This window comes from Anabrus simplex, chromosome 2 (genome assembly GCF_040414725.1).
Source record: "Anabrus simplex isolate iqAnaSimp1 chromosome 2, ASM4041472v1, whole genome shotgun sequence".
Lineage (NCBI taxonomy): Eukaryota > Metazoa > Arthropoda > Insecta > Orthoptera > Tettigoniidae > Anabrus > Anabrus simplex.
Window position 1 is genome coordinate 1,151,831,450 of NC_090266.1, and position 18,235 is coordinate 1,151,849,684.

General features: G+C 42.0%; 1 protein-coding gene across 1 annotated transcript in view; it reads right to left on the bottom strand.

Annotated features, from left to right (window-relative positions):
- The window catches only part of LOC136863362 (testicular acid phosphatase homolog), a 134,404-nt gene that overhangs the window by 77,163 nt on the left and 39,006 nt on the right, over nt 1-18,235 (bottom strand). The gene's annotated exons all lie outside the window — the stretch shown is intronic.

Genomic DNA, 18,235 nt, shown 5'->3' on the forward strand with positions numbered 1-18,235 from the left:
CATTGGATACATGCTGAACTGTAATGAAGAAAGTGACAGAAATAACAATGTTAGTTGTTTTATGTCCCTTCATATACTACAGGTTTTAAGAGAAATTAGGCATCAGAGTCTTGTCCCGGAAGAGTTTTTTAACGTACGAGAAATCAACATAAAATTGTTGCATTTAAAAACCATCCAATGTAACTGATCTCAGCCATGATTGAACAGCAGGGCAACGACTAACCACTGTGCCACAAAGCCTGGCTTGCAGAAAGTGACAAGCAATAGGTAGCCCATACAAAAAGGCAATAACATATTTGCTCGAACATAACTCACACTTTTTTGACCAAAAATAAGTAAATAAATAAAGTTCAGTGCATGATATATGTGGGGATTTGTATGCAAAAGGTCGTATTCCAAAAAAAAAAAAAAAAAAAAAAATTGCATTAGGCTGTCGAAACAAGACAACTGGCATACTTACCCTATTCACTGTTACTGTCTTCAATCTCCGAGCTATTCTTGCGTGCATCATTCTGGTCACCATCCTATACTGCATCATCCTGACGCATTTGCAACGCCCGTCTTCAAGAAACTCTTCACAATAACGTCTGTCGACACCATAACCCATGACCGCATAACCCAATCACACACACGAGTTCAACTGATGGCCTCTTTATTTTGCCTACTGGTGTCAGCTCGTGGTCCCTTCCTGCCATCCATTCGGCGTACAATTTACGCATGTTGTCCTTGAAGGGCTTGTTGATGGAAAAATCTAAGGTCTGTAGATAATGTGTGAGGCCACCAGAAATTACAACGAGGTCAGTTTTCATTTCCTGAAGACGTTCCTTCATGTCTTCCACCAAGTGTCCGCGGGAACTATCCCACACTAGCATTGCTGGGCGTCGAAGCAGTGCCCCTGGCCGTGCTCCCCACACCGTACGGACCCAGTCCTGGACATGAGCTGTATCCATCCATCCTTTCTCTTGAGCCCGTATATGAATGCCTTTGGGAAACTTTGCTTTGGGCACTGTTTTTCTTTTGAAAATAACATACTGTGGCAACTTTCTTCCAACTGCGGTTGTTGCTAGCATGACAGTACAACGCTATTTTTCACATCCAGTTGTACGTAGAAGCACGCTAGATTCTCCCTTCTTGTTGATGGTAGTGTTGCATAACATGTCGAAGTTTACATAAAATCAGCTTCATGGTCCGTATCGCACTTTAACAGATTCACAGTTAAGTATTTTTTATTTTCCACTTTGTCAATACATTAATTGCTTAAGGCAACTTATTGGTTAAAAGTGGTACATGTTTAGTGTATTATTTACATCTTCAGCCACATAACACTGTTTAGATGAAAAATTCATATACTGACAAAGTATCAATGCTTGAAAAGAAGTGTCCTTAAAATTAACACAAGAATATAAGAACATAACATATGTTAATTTTAAGGACACTTCCTCTCAAGCATTGATACTTCGTCAGTATATAAATTTTTCATCTAAACAGTGTTATGTAGCTGGAGATGTTAATAATTAGGGAGCGGATTTTTATGTAATTACATATTTTTTTTTGCGTAAGTTTTAACGCAAGTTATGAAGTTCATTATTCCTATTGTGCATCCCCAAGTGTAAAAACTGAATCTTATTTCACATAAAAACACATATTTTCACATTTTAAAAATGTAAATACATATTTTAAGAAAATCTATAATAAGCACATAAATCGCCAATATTTGTTGATCAATAAAATTTAAAATGCTTCTGTGTTATAAAACAATGCTCATATTTTCATTTTATGATTACGGTATTGTTTTTAACAGTGTATTTAACATAATATATCTGAATGTTTCGACTATTTATGGACTTCCCTCCATAAGTTCTAAAACTTGCTGATCACTGGCTACGTCGTTACATTTAGACAGCGATTTGATTTGCTGCACAAGATGTTTCCTTGCATGATGTCATTCCAACTCTTTATGAGTCAGCCCTCTCGGGTTTTGTTTATAGAATATCAGAGAAAGGCAATCACGGAGAGATAAGGTGACGTAATTCCGTTACGACATGGGAGACTCGGAAGAATATTGCCCCACCATTAGGTAGTGGAATTTCATCACTCCTAAGAGTAAGGTTAGCTGTTCGGGTCCATATATCATTCCCGTGGTCGTGTGATTTTGTATGGATTTATAAGAAATATTTCCTTCAGTGTCCGCTGCTATTCTTTTTATTGAAACAGTGATTCACCGTAAATGCGTGTGTCATAACCTGCAAAATAACGCCAAAAGAGAAGTCGAGTACAAGGTCACGTCTTCAACAATATGTAGTGGAATTTAAAAGCATTTTCACTACCGATGGAAAAGTATTATTTTGCCAACCGTGTGGTAAAACAGTACGTGCAGATCAACGTTCTCAAGTAATCCAGCATTTGTCTGGAAATAAGCATACTGCGGCTGCTTCGCGTGTGCGTTCGCGACAATTACTAATAGCTGAATCAGCTACTTCAAATGCAGGCCCATCTAAATATTCCCAGTATTATTTAGATGTGTGCAGAGCATTTGTTTGCGCCGACATTCCTCTTGGTAAAATAAATAATCTGGGACTGAGAAATTTCCTAACAAAGTACATTAATTTTGAGCCTCCAGACGAATCCACATTAAGGAAAAACTATCTCCCAAAATGTTACGAAGAAACTTTACAGAGAATTCGGGCAGCATGTGATAGCGAAAAACTGTGGGTGAGCATTGACGAAACCACTGATTCAAGTGCAGTGCCAGATCAAGGTGTTTGGGGGTCCTGGGCTATTTAAAAATGTGGGGCCCCTTATTTGTAACATCACGTAAGACTAGCATACTGAAGTCGTTATAGAACTACTTCCACTTAAATTGATGGATAGGGAAGTGTTGAAATAGATTACAATTTTTCTCTATTTTTCATGTTAATATTTCATAATGCCAAAACATATTTTACATTTGTCTCATCATCACTATCAAATCGAAATACAAAATAGAACTTACGACGATCTCATTCTCATTATCTTATTGGCATTACGTGTATTTAAAATCTGAAATTTAAAACTAAATCAACATGTAAAAGCTAGCACAAGTGGTATTATGAGATAATGAAGGACATTGTAGTACTATGACTTGTACTTCTTTCTTACAAGTCATAATACTACAATGTCCTTCGTTATGTCATTGGCGAACTCATTCCTGCGTGCAGTAAAGTATCGATTACCCGATTGTCGATAAATAGAAATATCGGCTAACAGAAAGTGTCCCAGTCAGCAAATTCAAATATCTGCGTTATGTATATCCGCAAGTGCTGTGACAAAGTAACGTTTCCTCCTTCCTACATCAGCAGCATTGCATTTAAAAATACAGAAATATCATGAAAACATATTATAAATGTAATCTAGGTCCATTTCAGCCAATTGTAGCTCTTTTCATCCAAAGCTTACCTAATTTTTACTCCGACGTAGTTAACAATACTGCCGTTGCCATCAGTGGTGCATGAATCTTCGCTTGTGGCAGGTATTGAAATAAAATGAATGATTGTACAATTCGCAATGACGTCTAAAGGAACACAGGTCATTTTCTGTTTTTCCGATAAATTTAAAATAGACTAGTTAAAGTTGGTGTTGGCAGATCAAGATTAGTTCAAGAATTTGGAGCTGGAAGGACATAGTAAAGAAAATATAAATGAAGAGTGATACCTATTCGAAAATTATAAGTGCATTTGACAATAAGGATGGAAGCTTGAAACAAAAGAACTTTGAAAGTGTTCAGTACTACTGCATTGCTCTTATGGCGCAGGAGCAGACTTTTTTGCTAATGATCGGCTACCCAAAAACTCACTTATCTGATCGTTCCCATTCCCGAATTCTTTTGGATAATCGATGCTGTACTGAACTGACCTAATTTGTAGTTGAATAACTTTTACATTAAAAGCGTCTTTTTCCTTGCCTTCAGATTTGCAAATGACTGTAAAACATCACCGAATGACAACTCATTTGTTATGTCATGTTCTAAAGACATGATACTCAAACTGTCCAGTCTTGATTGAAGCATGGTTGACTGTAATTTATTTTTGATTAGTGCCAGTTTAGAGAAATAAAGCTTTGCTTCGCAATTGGTTATTGGAATTACCAAATACAATTTTTATACCACAAATACATTTGGAAATGTACTAATCAAATCATTTTTATATGTTTTAGCTATCTCCTGGCAAGTAACTACATCTACACTTTTAACGAAATCATAAAAATGTTTAATTTCTAGTTTCAAAGATTCATCAAGATCATCTCAATAAAAACGTAAACAGTTATTAAGGGAAGTTTCATCCACAGTGCATGAAGACTTACAGTCTACTAGAAACTGGAACAATGACTGAAATGTTTTGTAAGACTGAAGACGATTATTAAGTCCACTACATAAACTATCAATTATCACCAAAAATGTTTCTACTTCAAATTCTTTTCTTCCTTTCAAAATAGTTTTGTCAAGGGCATTACCACCAGCACATCTCTTCTTTGATTGTCTTTCAGATGTGTTCTCAAAACCTGTAGGATATTTTTCGCATAACCTTTTAGCTTCCTCTTCATATTTGTCAAATTTACCTCTTTCATTGGCTGTGAATAATAACCACAGACTCCAGAAGTTTACAACCTGTTAACAAGTCTAGTGTAGGATTCTGTAAACTCACACTAACTTTATCAAATCTTTCCAAAATTTCATGCCAAAAGACACACATGAAAGCCGATTCAAATTCCATGAACTTATTTTTCAGTGATTTTGCTTCTCTCCGGGACTCATGTTTTTCTTCAGCATTCTCACACATAATATCTAAAACACAAAATATTGTCATAGTTGATACGCAAGGCTCTCACTGCGTCATAATGACAACACCATCTGGTTTGACTCAAACTCTTCAGGTGAAGAAGTTTGTAATTTATGTGCAGTTACAAATTTCTCGACAACATAACAAATTTACGAGGAGAGCTTGAGAAATAAACATACAGTCATTGCAGGTAGGCGAAAAACTTTGAAGCTTCACGACAGGATTCAACAGCACTTACTCCGATTAAATTTAATGAGTGTCCTGCACAAGGCATGAATGGGGCAAATTTATTTTCCTTCTTTAGTTGTGCCTGAAACATATTGTACTGGCCAGACATATTTGCCGCATTATCACAAGAAAGAACTCTAGCTTGACCCAAAGGTATGCTTTTGCTATCCAAAAATGATTTTACTTCATTAAACAATGAGTTTCCTGTGTGGCTTTCTATAGCCTTAAAACAAAGGAACCTTTCTTTGACTTCCCCAGAATAAAGATATCTACATACAATTGATGCCTTTGCTGGCAGGACCTAGAGTTTACAGTGCACTATGTCTTCTGGTATAGGCTAGAACAATTTTGACCGAGCTCGATAGCTGCAGTCGCTTAAGTGCGGCCTGTATCCAGTATTCGGGAGATACTAGGTTCGAACCCCACTGTCGGCAGATCTGAAAGTAGTTTTCCCTGGTTTCCCATTTTCACACCAGCCCTTTCCTGTCCCATCGTCGCCATAAGACCTATCTGTGTCAGTGCGACGTAAAGCAACTAGCAAAAAGAAGAGCAAATTTGTTACTTTCATAGATCTGTCTCTGTCTTATCCTTGGCTTTGACAATATGAAAGTGACTGAGATATGAGCGATGCTAGTAGTGCCAATCCTTATGCAGCCAGTTCCTGTTATGAATGGTGTGAAAATGTTGCTCATAGGGTCGGCTGATGTATGCATTTCAGTGGGCTTGGCAGACTGATATGTAATAGCAACTCTGGCTCGGTGAGGAAAGCAATGGGAAACTACCTCACTCCTTATTTCCCTAGTATGCCTCCTCAGTGAAGCCTAGGCCATCTATGACAGCCGATGGCAGAGCTATTGAGGATCCCACCAGCGGAATCGCTAACGGACTGAACATACATACATACAATTGACAATTGGTCTACATGAGCACAATCCGGGGAAGAGTCTACTATCAGTAAATAGGTATTTGATTCTTTTATTTCACTTAGGATTGTGTTTAACACCTTTTCCCCCATTAAATGAATTAGTTCTTCGGCAATTGTTTTTGATAAATACGAAGGCTTCCCTTTTCCTTCATTACCGTGTTTTGAAATGGGCTCCTTCAGAAAAGAGTCAAACTGGGAAATTAGTTCAAGGATTCCTAAGTAATTCCCATTATTATACATTCCAAAAATCTCATTTTCTCCATGAAATGCTAGTCCTCGCACACCCAAAAATTTTATGACTGCCACAGTTCGTTTCAACACCTCGCCCCAGTACTGGGACTCTAAAGTTATCTGTTTAACTAACTGACTATCAACTCGTGAGGAAATTTTCTTCCTATACAGCCAAGAATTAATTGCATTCCTATGTTCTATATTGTTTTCATGGCTACTGACAGCTTCGTCTGCTTTTTTCCAATTACAAAACCATGTGAAGAAAATGCAGAATTCATCTTGTCATTTGAAAGTAATTTGCAATGATAAAAAACACTTTTCCAGCAGATGGCAAATATTCAAGCCAAATCCTTTCAACAGAGTCTCCATTTCTGAGTTTGCGCATAAACAAACTGTCTGACAAAGAACGATTTTGTGATTTTTGCACTTGTTTAGATTCAAGGTACGTTTCCGTAACTGAATGGTTTTGGAAGTATTGAGGCCCAACCTGAATACATTGCTCTCTAAACCCATCCATCATGCACTTAGGCCGATAACCAAGATCAGCAGAAGGAAGATTTGAAGCAGGACTGTCATTAGCAGTGGCAGAGCTGCAACCAGGCTCTATGACACACATAGCCTTATTCTTGAGTAAGCCTACTAAACCTGAATCTGCAACATAAGAATACAAGTAAAATTTTACTTGTGTGTTCGTGTATTTAGCCAGCCCCATGGTGTAAGGGTATCATGCTTGCCTCTCACCTGGAGGCCCCAGGTTCCATTCCCGACCAGGTCAGCGATTTTCAGCTGTACCTGAGGGCTGGTAAGTGGCCCACTCAGCCTGCATGATTACAATCGAGGAGTCATCTGACGTGAGATGACAGCCCCAGGCAAGAAAACGAACAATACGACCGAGATGATGCATTGTGCTGACCACACAACAGCTCAGAATCTGCAGGTCCTAGAGGTTGGACAGCGGTCACTTGGTAAGGCAAGGTCCTCCGCGGCTGTAGACCATTGTTTTTTTAATTCGCGCATTTATTAAATAATGTACCGGTATTACTAAGTAAGTAAACGTGTGACCACACCGTGTCGGGTCTGGGTTTAATTCGGAATGCCCTGAACAAGTTAATGAGACCCCATACCAAGCTCCCCCCCCAGGCAGTGCCAGGGAAGGTACCTGGGTCTTCGGGTGTGGCTACCACTACACCAACGAGATCGGCAATTTATTATTTACGACCCTGAGTATTCCATAAAATGTGACTGAAGTTTAACATACACATTAGAACTCCCATTTCATTGTTCCTAAAACTATCTTCCTAATGCTCATGCTTTCAATTCCGTAAAGACCTAATCTATCTTAAAACAGAAGACTCAGATATTACACTATTCGCTTACCGTAGAAGATTCCAATTCACCAGTAACAGTCTCTTCAGTCGTCAAAGCACTTGTAGTCTTCCTGTCAAAAAATGTTGATATTTTTGGCAACTTTTGAATTTCTTTCAAATGTTGTTCTTTTAATTTACATTTTTTGGCACCACTAGGATATTTTCTATCCATTTTACAAGAACATTACAGTTGTAACTTAGGAATGGTTCAATAATTAGAGGTGAACTGGAAGTTCTCTTCCTGATGCAAAGATATAGCCTAGTATAGCTTGCGCATTCCACCGTGCTTCCCCTGTCCCCTCCCGTTCACTTCCCAGACCTCTTCCCCCCCTTCCTGTAACGCGACCCGTGCCGATGGGGTGCATGGCACATGGGAGATGTGTCTTAGACGGAGCCTTCGAGATACTTGGCGCCCTCTCGAAGTAAGTAGCCTTACCCAGGTATGCGGGGCTCTGCCTGGGCGGACATATATTTCCCTAGCTACTCGTGGGATTTGTATGAATACGGTAGCCATCCATAAACCGGAGAGCCCTTCTGGGGCCTCCGAGAGAAACACTACAACAACGACCGAAGGGGACTCTTCGGAGATACCCTCGGATAGTTCATCTTCGACAGTTAGAGGGCTCACTCAAGAGGTGGGCAATCTACAGGTCCAGAAGAAGAAGAAGAAGAAGAAACAGCGCTCTGGCGCTGAAAAAAGGAGATATAAGAAGGCCTTAAAGGCCCGGGAGCAGGCCAGAGAGGGCCTGACTCCTGGGGCTGAGGGGACTTCTGCTATCACAACAGCGTCAACAGTGGAGGGATCCAATGGGCACAAGAGGCGGGACCCTGAAAAGGGCTCTGCTTCTAGGGCACAGAGGACCCCACCCACTATGATGCCAGCGGGGAAACGACTTCTGTCGGGGGCAACCCCAGAAGAAGATCGGCAGACCCGCAAGAGACCCAAGGTGGAGTACGCTAGGATAGCCAGAGCTGGGATCAGGATGGCCATAGTACCTGTGGGATATCCTGACCAGCAGCTATCCGAGAAACAGGTGGAAGCTGTGGAAGAGGCTATCACCAATCTGATAGATGGGCTTCCGAAGCAGGGGCCTATTAAGCCTCAGTTCCTGGACTGCTATCTGTCGAGGGGTGCGGCCGTCATCATAGCAGAGAACAACGAAACTGTAGCATGGCTTTCTAGTCTTGTTGCAGGTATACAACCGTGGGAAGGAGCCAGGCTCACAATTGTGGGCATGGACAAACTCCTTTCCTACAAGAGAGTCATGGTCTGGATACCAGGACAACCAAAGGACAATAATGTCCTTTTGGGAAGAATGGCACGCCAGAACTATGGCTTAAATCCCACCAGCAGGAGGGTCTACGACCGCAAGGAGGAGAAGAGAGGTGTCCGCCTTGTGGTCAGCATGGACTCCAGGGATGTGGAGAAAGTGGTGGGGAAGATCTTCTGCGGGGTGCACGTGGCTACCTTCACTTTGGTGGAGGGCAAGCGTGACAAGCAGAGGACCAACCCCACCACAGATAAAACCGAGACCAGCAGGGGCGAAGAGCTGGAGCCCGGACAGGAACCAGGGCCAGCCAAGCCCCAGGATCCATCGCGGGAGACGGAGCTGCAAGTTCCGGAGACCGCATAAGGTAAAGTATTCTATGAAAGTAAAGAATGATTACTTTCATACAAGCAAATACACAACATTGTATAGCGGCCTCTAGGGTACTTAATAGAAGTATCCAGAGAGGTGGGTTTTCGGTCGCCCTGATACAAGAACCCTGGCTTCGACAGGGACATATCATGGGACTAAAATGTGCAGGTTTCACTCTATTCAGTGGAATAGCAGAGGAGAAGCCTAGAGCTTGTATACTAGTTAAGGATCATAACGCTTGGGCTATACCGGGTTTCATTAGTAGAGACCTGGTAGCAGTCCTAATGAGATATGAAGAGGGAGGACAGCCAAGAGACTTAGTTGTCTGTTCTGCATATTTCCCAGGAGACTCTGAATCTCCACCCCCGCCGGAGGAGTTCAAGAGACTGGTGATATACTGTAGGAAACAAGGATTAAACCTCATAGTAGGATGCGATGCCAATGCTCATCATAGCATTTGGGGAAGCAAAAATACAAACCGAAGGGGAGAGCACTTCATAGAATTTCTATGTACAACTGATCTTGAGATCATGAATATTGGTGATACCCCTACCTTCATTAATAATAGGAGCGAAGGGATCATAGATCTTACCCTGGGTTCCATGGGAATCATGCAGGAATTTAAAGACTGGAAGGTCTCTTTGGAGCCTTCCTTGTCAGATCATAGACACATTGTGTTCTATATAGAGGGATCCATCGAGATCCCGTCTTACAGAAACCCTAGAAGAACTGATTGGATATCTTTTAGGGAGGATGTGAGAAGGGGACTGGAGGGAGGACCCTCAAACATAATTAAAAACAAAGAGGAGCTGGAGCTCAGTGTGAGTTTTCTCACACGGACACTGGTTACCTCTTATGAATTAAACTGCCCTATTGTTAAGGCAAAGAGAGTAACAGGAAGCTTCAAGTGGAATAGTTATCTTCAACACCTGAGGAGAAATACACAAAGGCTTTGTAATAAATACAGGGAACTTCAGGATCAAGAAAGCCTAGATTCTTACAAAGAATCACAAAGAATGTACAAGTCAGAAGTCAAAAAGGCTTCTAGGAAATCTTGGAGACAATTTTGTGACTCCATTGAAAGTCAACATGAAGCGGCAAGGTTTCATAAAATTTTAACCTTGGATAAAAAGGCAAGGCTGGGCTCACTGGAGACTCCTTCTGGTGGATACACATCCACAGAGGGGGAGACCCTGAGCTTATTGCTTGATGCCCACTTTCCAGGTTCGGTAATCACGAATTGTGAGGTAGAATCGAGCGGATCCTTCAGACCCGATAAAAGTGGCTGGAGGGAAGCCGCAGAGATTGTCACCCCAAGAAGGGTTAAGTGGGCATTAGAATCCTTTGCCCCTTATAAAAGCCCAGGTGTGGATGGAATCTTCCCGGCGCTTCTTCAGGAGGCGGGAGAGGTCCTTATACCATACCTGGTTAGAATTTTTAGAGCCTGTCTCACTATGGGGTACGTGTACTCCTTGTGGCGTCAGGCGAAGGTGGTATTTATACCTAAACCCGGAAGGTCTTCATATACTAGACCTAAGGATTATAGACCCATTAGTCTAACGTCTTTTCTACTTAAGACTTTGGAAAGACTGGTGGATAGACATATCAGGGAGAAAGTATTAAGAGACTTTCCCCTGCATTCCCACCAACATGCATATCAACCAGGAAAGTCGGTTGAGACGGCACTGCACCAGCTGGTTTCTAGGCTGGAGAGTGCCTTGGATCAACAACAACTTGCCATGGTTGTATTCCTAGATATAGAAGGGGCCTTCAACTATACATCTTTGGGCTCCATAGAACGTAGTCTAGAGAGAAGAGGAGTGAGCAGCATGCTCATAAAATGGATTATGGCCTCACTGCAGGGCCGTCAAGTTCTGTTTACCCTCAACGCTGTAATGTTGAGAGCTAATATAGACAGGGGGTGTCCACAGGGAGGAGTATTATCACCAACATTATGGTGTCTGGTAGTGGATGAACTACTTACCAGGTTAAATGTTGGAGGAATCTACGCCCAAGGCTATGCAGACGACATAAGCCTGATGGCGGTAGGAAATTTCCCCAGTACGGTTTCTGAACTCGTACAGGGCTCTCTACGAAGGGTGGAAAGATGGTGCCATGAGACAGACTTGTCGGTTAATCCCGATAAGACGGAGCTCGTGGTATTTACCAAGAGGAGGAGGCTAGACGGACTGTCAGAGCCTTTCCTATTTGGGAAAAAATTAGTTAAGACAACTTCGGTTAAGTACCTAGGGGTAATCCTTGAGGCAAGACTGAGTTGGAAGAAACACATAGATCATAAGGTGGATAAGGCTCGCAAAATTATGTGGGCCTGTCGTAGGGCCGTCGGGAAGACTTGGGGCCTAAGACCTAAGGTGGTCCAGTGGCTCTATATCTCCATTGTACGGCCCACGATCACCTATGCATCTATAGTTTGGTGGCCAGGCTCAGAGAGCAAAACTGTGAGTACCAAGTTAAACAGTGTCCAAAGACTTGCGTGTCTAGGAATAACAGGGGCACTGGATACTACACCATTATGTGCAATGGAGGCCATCCTAGGCTTTCCCCCATTACATTTATATGTTAAAGTAATAGCGGGAATGAGTGCCTATCGCCTTTGGTCACTCGGAGGATGGTCGTTCAAAAACCCGAATAGAGGTCATGCCTCTATTCTTACCAGGCTTCACCAGACTTGCCCTATGACAATGATGATCGGGGATCTGATGAAGCCTAGCTTTAATTTGAATTATAAATTTACAGTGGTGATACCCACAAGGGAGGAGTGGGCCGCGGACGCTGGGGCCCGTCTTAAGTCTGGGGGCTGTACGTGGTACACGGACGGCTCGCGGACGGAGACGGGCACAGGCGCTGGGGTCTGGGGGCCTAAGACAAGGCTCTCCCTTCCTATGGGTAAATATGCTACTGTTTTCCAGGCTGAAGTATACGCAATACTAGCCTGTGCTGTAAATATATGGAATATGCCTGGACATAGAAGACATATCACTATTTGTAGTGATAGCCAGGCAGCGCTAAAAGCACTATGTGCAGTTAAAACAACATCAAAACTGGTATGGGAATGCCAAAGGATGTTAGATCAGCTGTGTGAGCTTAGCTCAGTTACCCTATTATGGGTTCCTGGGCACACAGGTATCAGTGGAAATGAAGAAGCTGACAAACTAGCGAAACAGGGCTCAATGGGTTCCTTCATAGGACCAGAGCCTTTCCTGGGAGTGTCACTCCGAAGTGTGAGACTGGCAATATCCCAATGGATAAACCAGTCTCACCTAGATATTTGGAAGAGGTTAACCATAGCAAGACAGGCACGTGAACTTATCAAAGGGCCTATTCAAAGCTATAAAAAGGTCCTAATGAATTTGAATAGGACCAGAATGAGAATGGTAGTTGGACTGTTAACAGGCCACAATACCTTACAGAGACACCTACACATCATGAAAATCACCCAGGATCCGATGTGTAGAAGATGCGGTAAGGAGGAGGAGACCTCCGCGCATGTGTTATGTCAGTGCGAGGCTTTTGCAAGCACTAGACATCGATTCCTGGGCTCACATTTTGTGAGCCTGGAGGACATCAGGAACGCCAAAATCCGGACACTGGTATCCTTTATAGGAGCACTAGGGCTGGACTAGGCAAACCCGTTTAAGGGGCACAAAGGGTCTTCATAGACCTACGTGTGGAGCTCTGCAAAAACAGGGCTCACCCATTTCTTATCTATCTATCTATCTATCCCCCCCTTCCCACTCTACCCGTACTCGCAAGCTGCCAGATTTAAATTTTCGTCAACAATAACCTTTACAATAATTGCAGTGCATAAGTAGCGAGGATTCGTGTCTCCGGACATTTACTTTACAAAATACTGATTCTAGCAGTGATGAAATACTAATGCGGACAGCTGATAAGAAGGAAGGAAGAGTGGGTGTTCGATATTTTGCGAGCGTAAATATTCATATACATGCACGGAGATGGAGCAGCAGGCTTTTCTATGCAATTTTAGGTTCGGCCAAGGGCCGGGGCCCCTTGGCACGCGGGGCCCGGGGCTGCAGCCCCTTTAGCCCCCGCCTTAATCCGGCCCTGTTCAAGTGGTAGAAAAGTAGGAAATGTTGTAGTTGGTGTGTTGAAGAATGACAAAACTGCTTGCGAACATTCTTATTTGCTAGCGTGTAAAGAAATGCTTGCTGCAAACCATGTCACTGTAGCTAGGTTATTCAATGAAGCCATGCATTTACTTTGGCCAAAAGTATAAAATACGACCATGTATTGCTTTTCCTTACTGACAGTGCAGCTTACATGAAAAAGGCAGCTGAAGGCCTTTCTGTGAGCTTTCTGAAAATGATACACGTAACTTGCGTTGTTCATGCTCTACACAGGTTATGTGAAACTGTGCGGGCTCAGCGTGTAAAGAAATGCTTGCTGCAAACCATGTCACTGTAGCTAGGTTATTCAATGAAGCCATGCATTTACTTTGGCCAAAAGGTATAAAATACGACCATGTATTGCTTTTCCTTACTGACAGTGCAGCTTACATGAAAAAGGCAGCTGAAGGCCTTTCTGTGAGCTTTCTGAAAATGATACACGTAACTTGCGTTGTTCATGCTCTACACAGGTTATGTGAAACTGTGCGGGCTCAGCGTGTAAAGAAATGCTTGCTGCAAACCATGTCACTGTAGCTAGGTTATTCAATGAAGCCATGCATTTACTTTGGCCAAAAGGTATAAAATACGACCATGTATTGCTTTTCCTTACTGACAGTGCAGCTTACATGAAAAAGGCAGCTGAAGGCCTTTCTGTAAGCTTTCCGAAAATGATACACGTAACTTGCGTTGTTCATGCTCTACACAGGTTATGTGAAACTGTGCGGGTTCAGTATCCTCAAGTGGATAAATTAGTGTCTAATGGCAAAAAAGTCTTCATAATAGCACCCTCAAGAATCGATTTCTTTAAAGAGAAAAACCCGGATCTTGCGCTTTCTCCTCTGCCTATTGTTACGCGGTGGGGTACCTGGCTTAGCGCTGTGGTATACTACGCAGACAATTTCGAAAAGTTTTGCATCCGTTGTGAACGTGCTAGATAAAAACGACACGTCGTCAATTGAGATTCTTCAAGAGATACTAAAAGACAGCTCTTTGAAAAATGATTTGGCGTTTATATCTGCCAATCTAAGCTCCTTGTGTAAAACTATAGACATACTTGAAAAATCCACTAACCTGTTGTCCGAAACAGTGAAGGAAGTGCGCGCTGTTGAAAATAAATTAGATTCACTCCCGGCTTCGCAGGTACAGGGACTGTTAAAGGTCAAATATCAAAAGTTGTTCAGGAAAAACAGAGGATTTCAAACAATGTGCCAAATTTCTAATGTATTAGAGGGTGCTCATGTTGGCGAAATTGATGATGTTATTGTTGGTGACATTCCTCTTTTTAACTATGCTCGTCTGACTTCCTGTGATGTGGAGCGATCGTTTTCGCAGTATAAGGCGTTCTTTACAGATAATCGGCATGCATTTGTGATGGACAATTTGGAGATGACCTTTGTTGTTCACTGAAATTCTGAGACTACTTCTAGCAACTAATATTCCAGCGGGTGATGGGTGAGTACGAACTGGTACTATTTTTTCAAAGATGATAGGTTGCTTTTGCCATATTTAAACAAATCATTACCTTTAAAAAATAACCATTCATAATATCTACTCTGGAATATCAAAAATGAATATACCATACAGCACGTTTCCATACACAGACATCATTTTGCCTTAAGGAGCACGTTTGGTAGCACCATATTCTAATACAAAACATTATACTTATTTACTTCTTGAGCGCGAGTAGTTATGTGATATTTAAAGGAAAATAATTTCAATTTTTTATCACATATTTTAGAGTTTTTCAGCACATAAAAAATAAATATTTTTCACATTTTTAGCACATAAAAATCCGCTCCCTATTAATAATATATGAAACATGTACCACTTTTAACCAATAAGTTGCTTTAAGCAATTAATGTATCGACAAGGTGGAAAATAAAAAATACTTAATTGTGAATATGTCGAAGTTTATCGGGGTTTGATCTGCATTGCCAATTTGAGATAAGAGGTAATTGTTTTTCTTCAGCATTGCTATCAGATGGCACTGAAAATCTATGACTCTGTCGCTGAAATCACTTGGTATTCTGATAGAGAGATGTTCGGCTTCACAGACACAATCCCTTTCGTGTCATGAATCTACGGATCCAACTCCGGCTCACTTTCAGATCCGAACAGCTGAATCCTCCTTTAATCGCTAGTACGTGCAAGATACTATAGCGATCATTTCGCAACTCTGTAACGTAAATAAGCAACTCATCTTCCAGCTCAAGAAACTTACAAGTTTTCGGCCCTCTGAATGCCTTACGTGTTCAGATGTTCTAGCGCAGCTTTCTGTTTGTGCCATTAGCGAACATTAAACTCAGTCACACTGAATTCTTGACCGGCAGCTCTGTTACCATGTTCTTCAGCATACTTCATCACTTCGAGTTTTAACCCAGCCATATAACTCACACGTTTCTCCATAATTAAAGATTGGCCTACACAAGAAAACTTAACTGAGAAACAACAATGAAACGTTAAGACAGAATACTGGTACTTGTTGACAATACAACAGATGGACGGTACCTAATACCGTGATCACCTGACTGCCTGGACAGGGAAACACTCCCAGTTCATGTGATCAGCTCTTCCGAATGGGCAGCGATAACCAAATTGACAAAGACGGAAGTGTGAGAGGGATGGCTGACAGTGACTGACTGGCTAGGAATGCGGCCTTGGGGCGGGGGTTTGCGGGTTAGGTATTTTTGTTACAACAGCTACTCTTGACCGTTCTGCAGGTAGAAACAAATGCAGCTTCTTCTTGTACTGTCACATACAAAGTACCGTAACAGCAATTGGTACAGTCCTGATATTCAATGTAGGCATGTCCACGGAATACCCAAACTTTATTTCGTGTATGTACCGTATATCTTTATGACAACGTCAGAAATGAATACAAGTTATGTGTGGGGATTTCCTCCTGCAATTTGAAATGTTAAAAAGAGGGTGCGAGTTATACACGGTGGTGAGTTATATGCGAGCAAATACGGTATATAATGCATTTCCATTATATAAACCAAACCAAACCCCATGGCGCAACAGCCCCCGAAGGGCCATGGCCTACCAAGTGACTGCTGCTCAGCCCGAAGGCCTGCAGATTATGAGGTGTCATGTGGTCAACATGAAGGATCCTCTCAGTGGTTATTCTTGGCTTTCTAGACTGGTTCCATTAAATAACATTCTTCACTAATCTGGTAGATAACCAAAGAATTCATTTGGTTCACAGAATAAGTGAGGCACCCATGTCTGTTCTACGTGTACTTAACAGAAATCATGAAAAGAGCACTGCAGCTGTATACATAACATTATGGAACTGATAAGATATTCTACCAATGCAGTATCATGTTGTGACTGTCGTGTCCTAACACCTGCAATGGGCCAACCCGTCTAGTACAGCCTCAGGTACATTCATAAGTTAGCAGTTGGAATGAATGACTCACCGTGTCTCTCACTCACTGTCTTCCTAAGGATGGGTAATATCTCAGGTCACAGGCTATGCTACCCTCATAGTAAAGCAAGTCGTGCCTGCACTGCCAGAAATGAGCAGTGTCACTGCTGTGTTTGCTTGTCCAGCAGGACTTATAACTTAATGGGGCGATAATATTCATATCATCTGTACAGTAGCAATCCATCCTGGAAGGGGGGACATGTCCAAAATTCATTTTTAACACTTCATGTTCACATATTCCTTAAGTCTGTGGAGAGAAAAGAGGACAAGCAAGCTGTGACGGAGAAGGTGAAGGGTGGTACTTATATTACGACTGCAAAAACCAGCAAAAGGATTAAGCATGAAGTATGGTCATCCATGGAACTTGCGTGTCACAAGGATACTGGATTACATACTGGCTATATTTGATGCAAAACATGTATATAACCTGCAAATGGCATCTAACATTTAGTAAAGCATCATTGCTGACTAAATAGCAGTAGACACAGTATGACATAACTTTCTCGTAGCTATATGTCACTATTATACACTCGTCTCATTAGGTGTATCTCCCAGAAGACCAACCCCTCGTCCACGTGATGGGAGACAGACAATGGCATGAAGTAGGGGATGGCCTATAGGGGTGATGTGCAGTGGGAGACTTTATGTGCCCTGGAGCAGACATGGTAACTGTGAAAGCCCTACAGAAACCTTCAAAAGTGACGGTTAACAGGGCTCGGGTGAAGTCCTCTACAGCAGGGATGGGGGAGAAGATAGGCTTCGGTATGGCATAACTGGTGTTAGAGGCAACATGCTACGTTGCAGTCAGTAGGGGGACTCCAAAGGCTATGGGAGAAAACCCGGAGAGGAATCCTGCAGTCTAGACCGGTTAAGAGGCAGCCCCTCCCTCGCCTTGGGTGCAATGGGCTAAAGACTCGTTCACCTGAATTTCCCCTCATTAGAAGTCAAAGAGAGAAATACACTGGACATATTCTATGATGAAACTGGCATGGATTATAGACTATGAATTTTGGTACATGAAATATTCGAGGCATAAATGGAAAAGAGGTCGAATTGGTTAACAAAATCCTGAAGACTAAAGAAAATATGTTGCCGTAACTGAAATGAATAAGAAAGGGAAAGGAATTGAGACATTGGAAGGTGATGTGACTTTTCTGTACAGTAGGGTACCTATGGTGATAAAGCATGTGCAGGAGTAGGTTGTATGGTGACCAAGGAGCATCTAGATAGAGTAGAAGTTTGTCAGTGAGAGGATTATGAACGTGAATATCAAACAAGACCGGTTAGAGATGGTACTCATCAGAACATATGCACCAAATAAAGGTGAGAAAGACAAGAACCTCGGACTGTTGCAGCGGACAATAGATTAAACAAATGTTGAGAGAATGATAATCCTTGGAGATCTGAGTAGACATGCTGGTAATGAACTGGAAAGGTGGGAGCACGTGATAG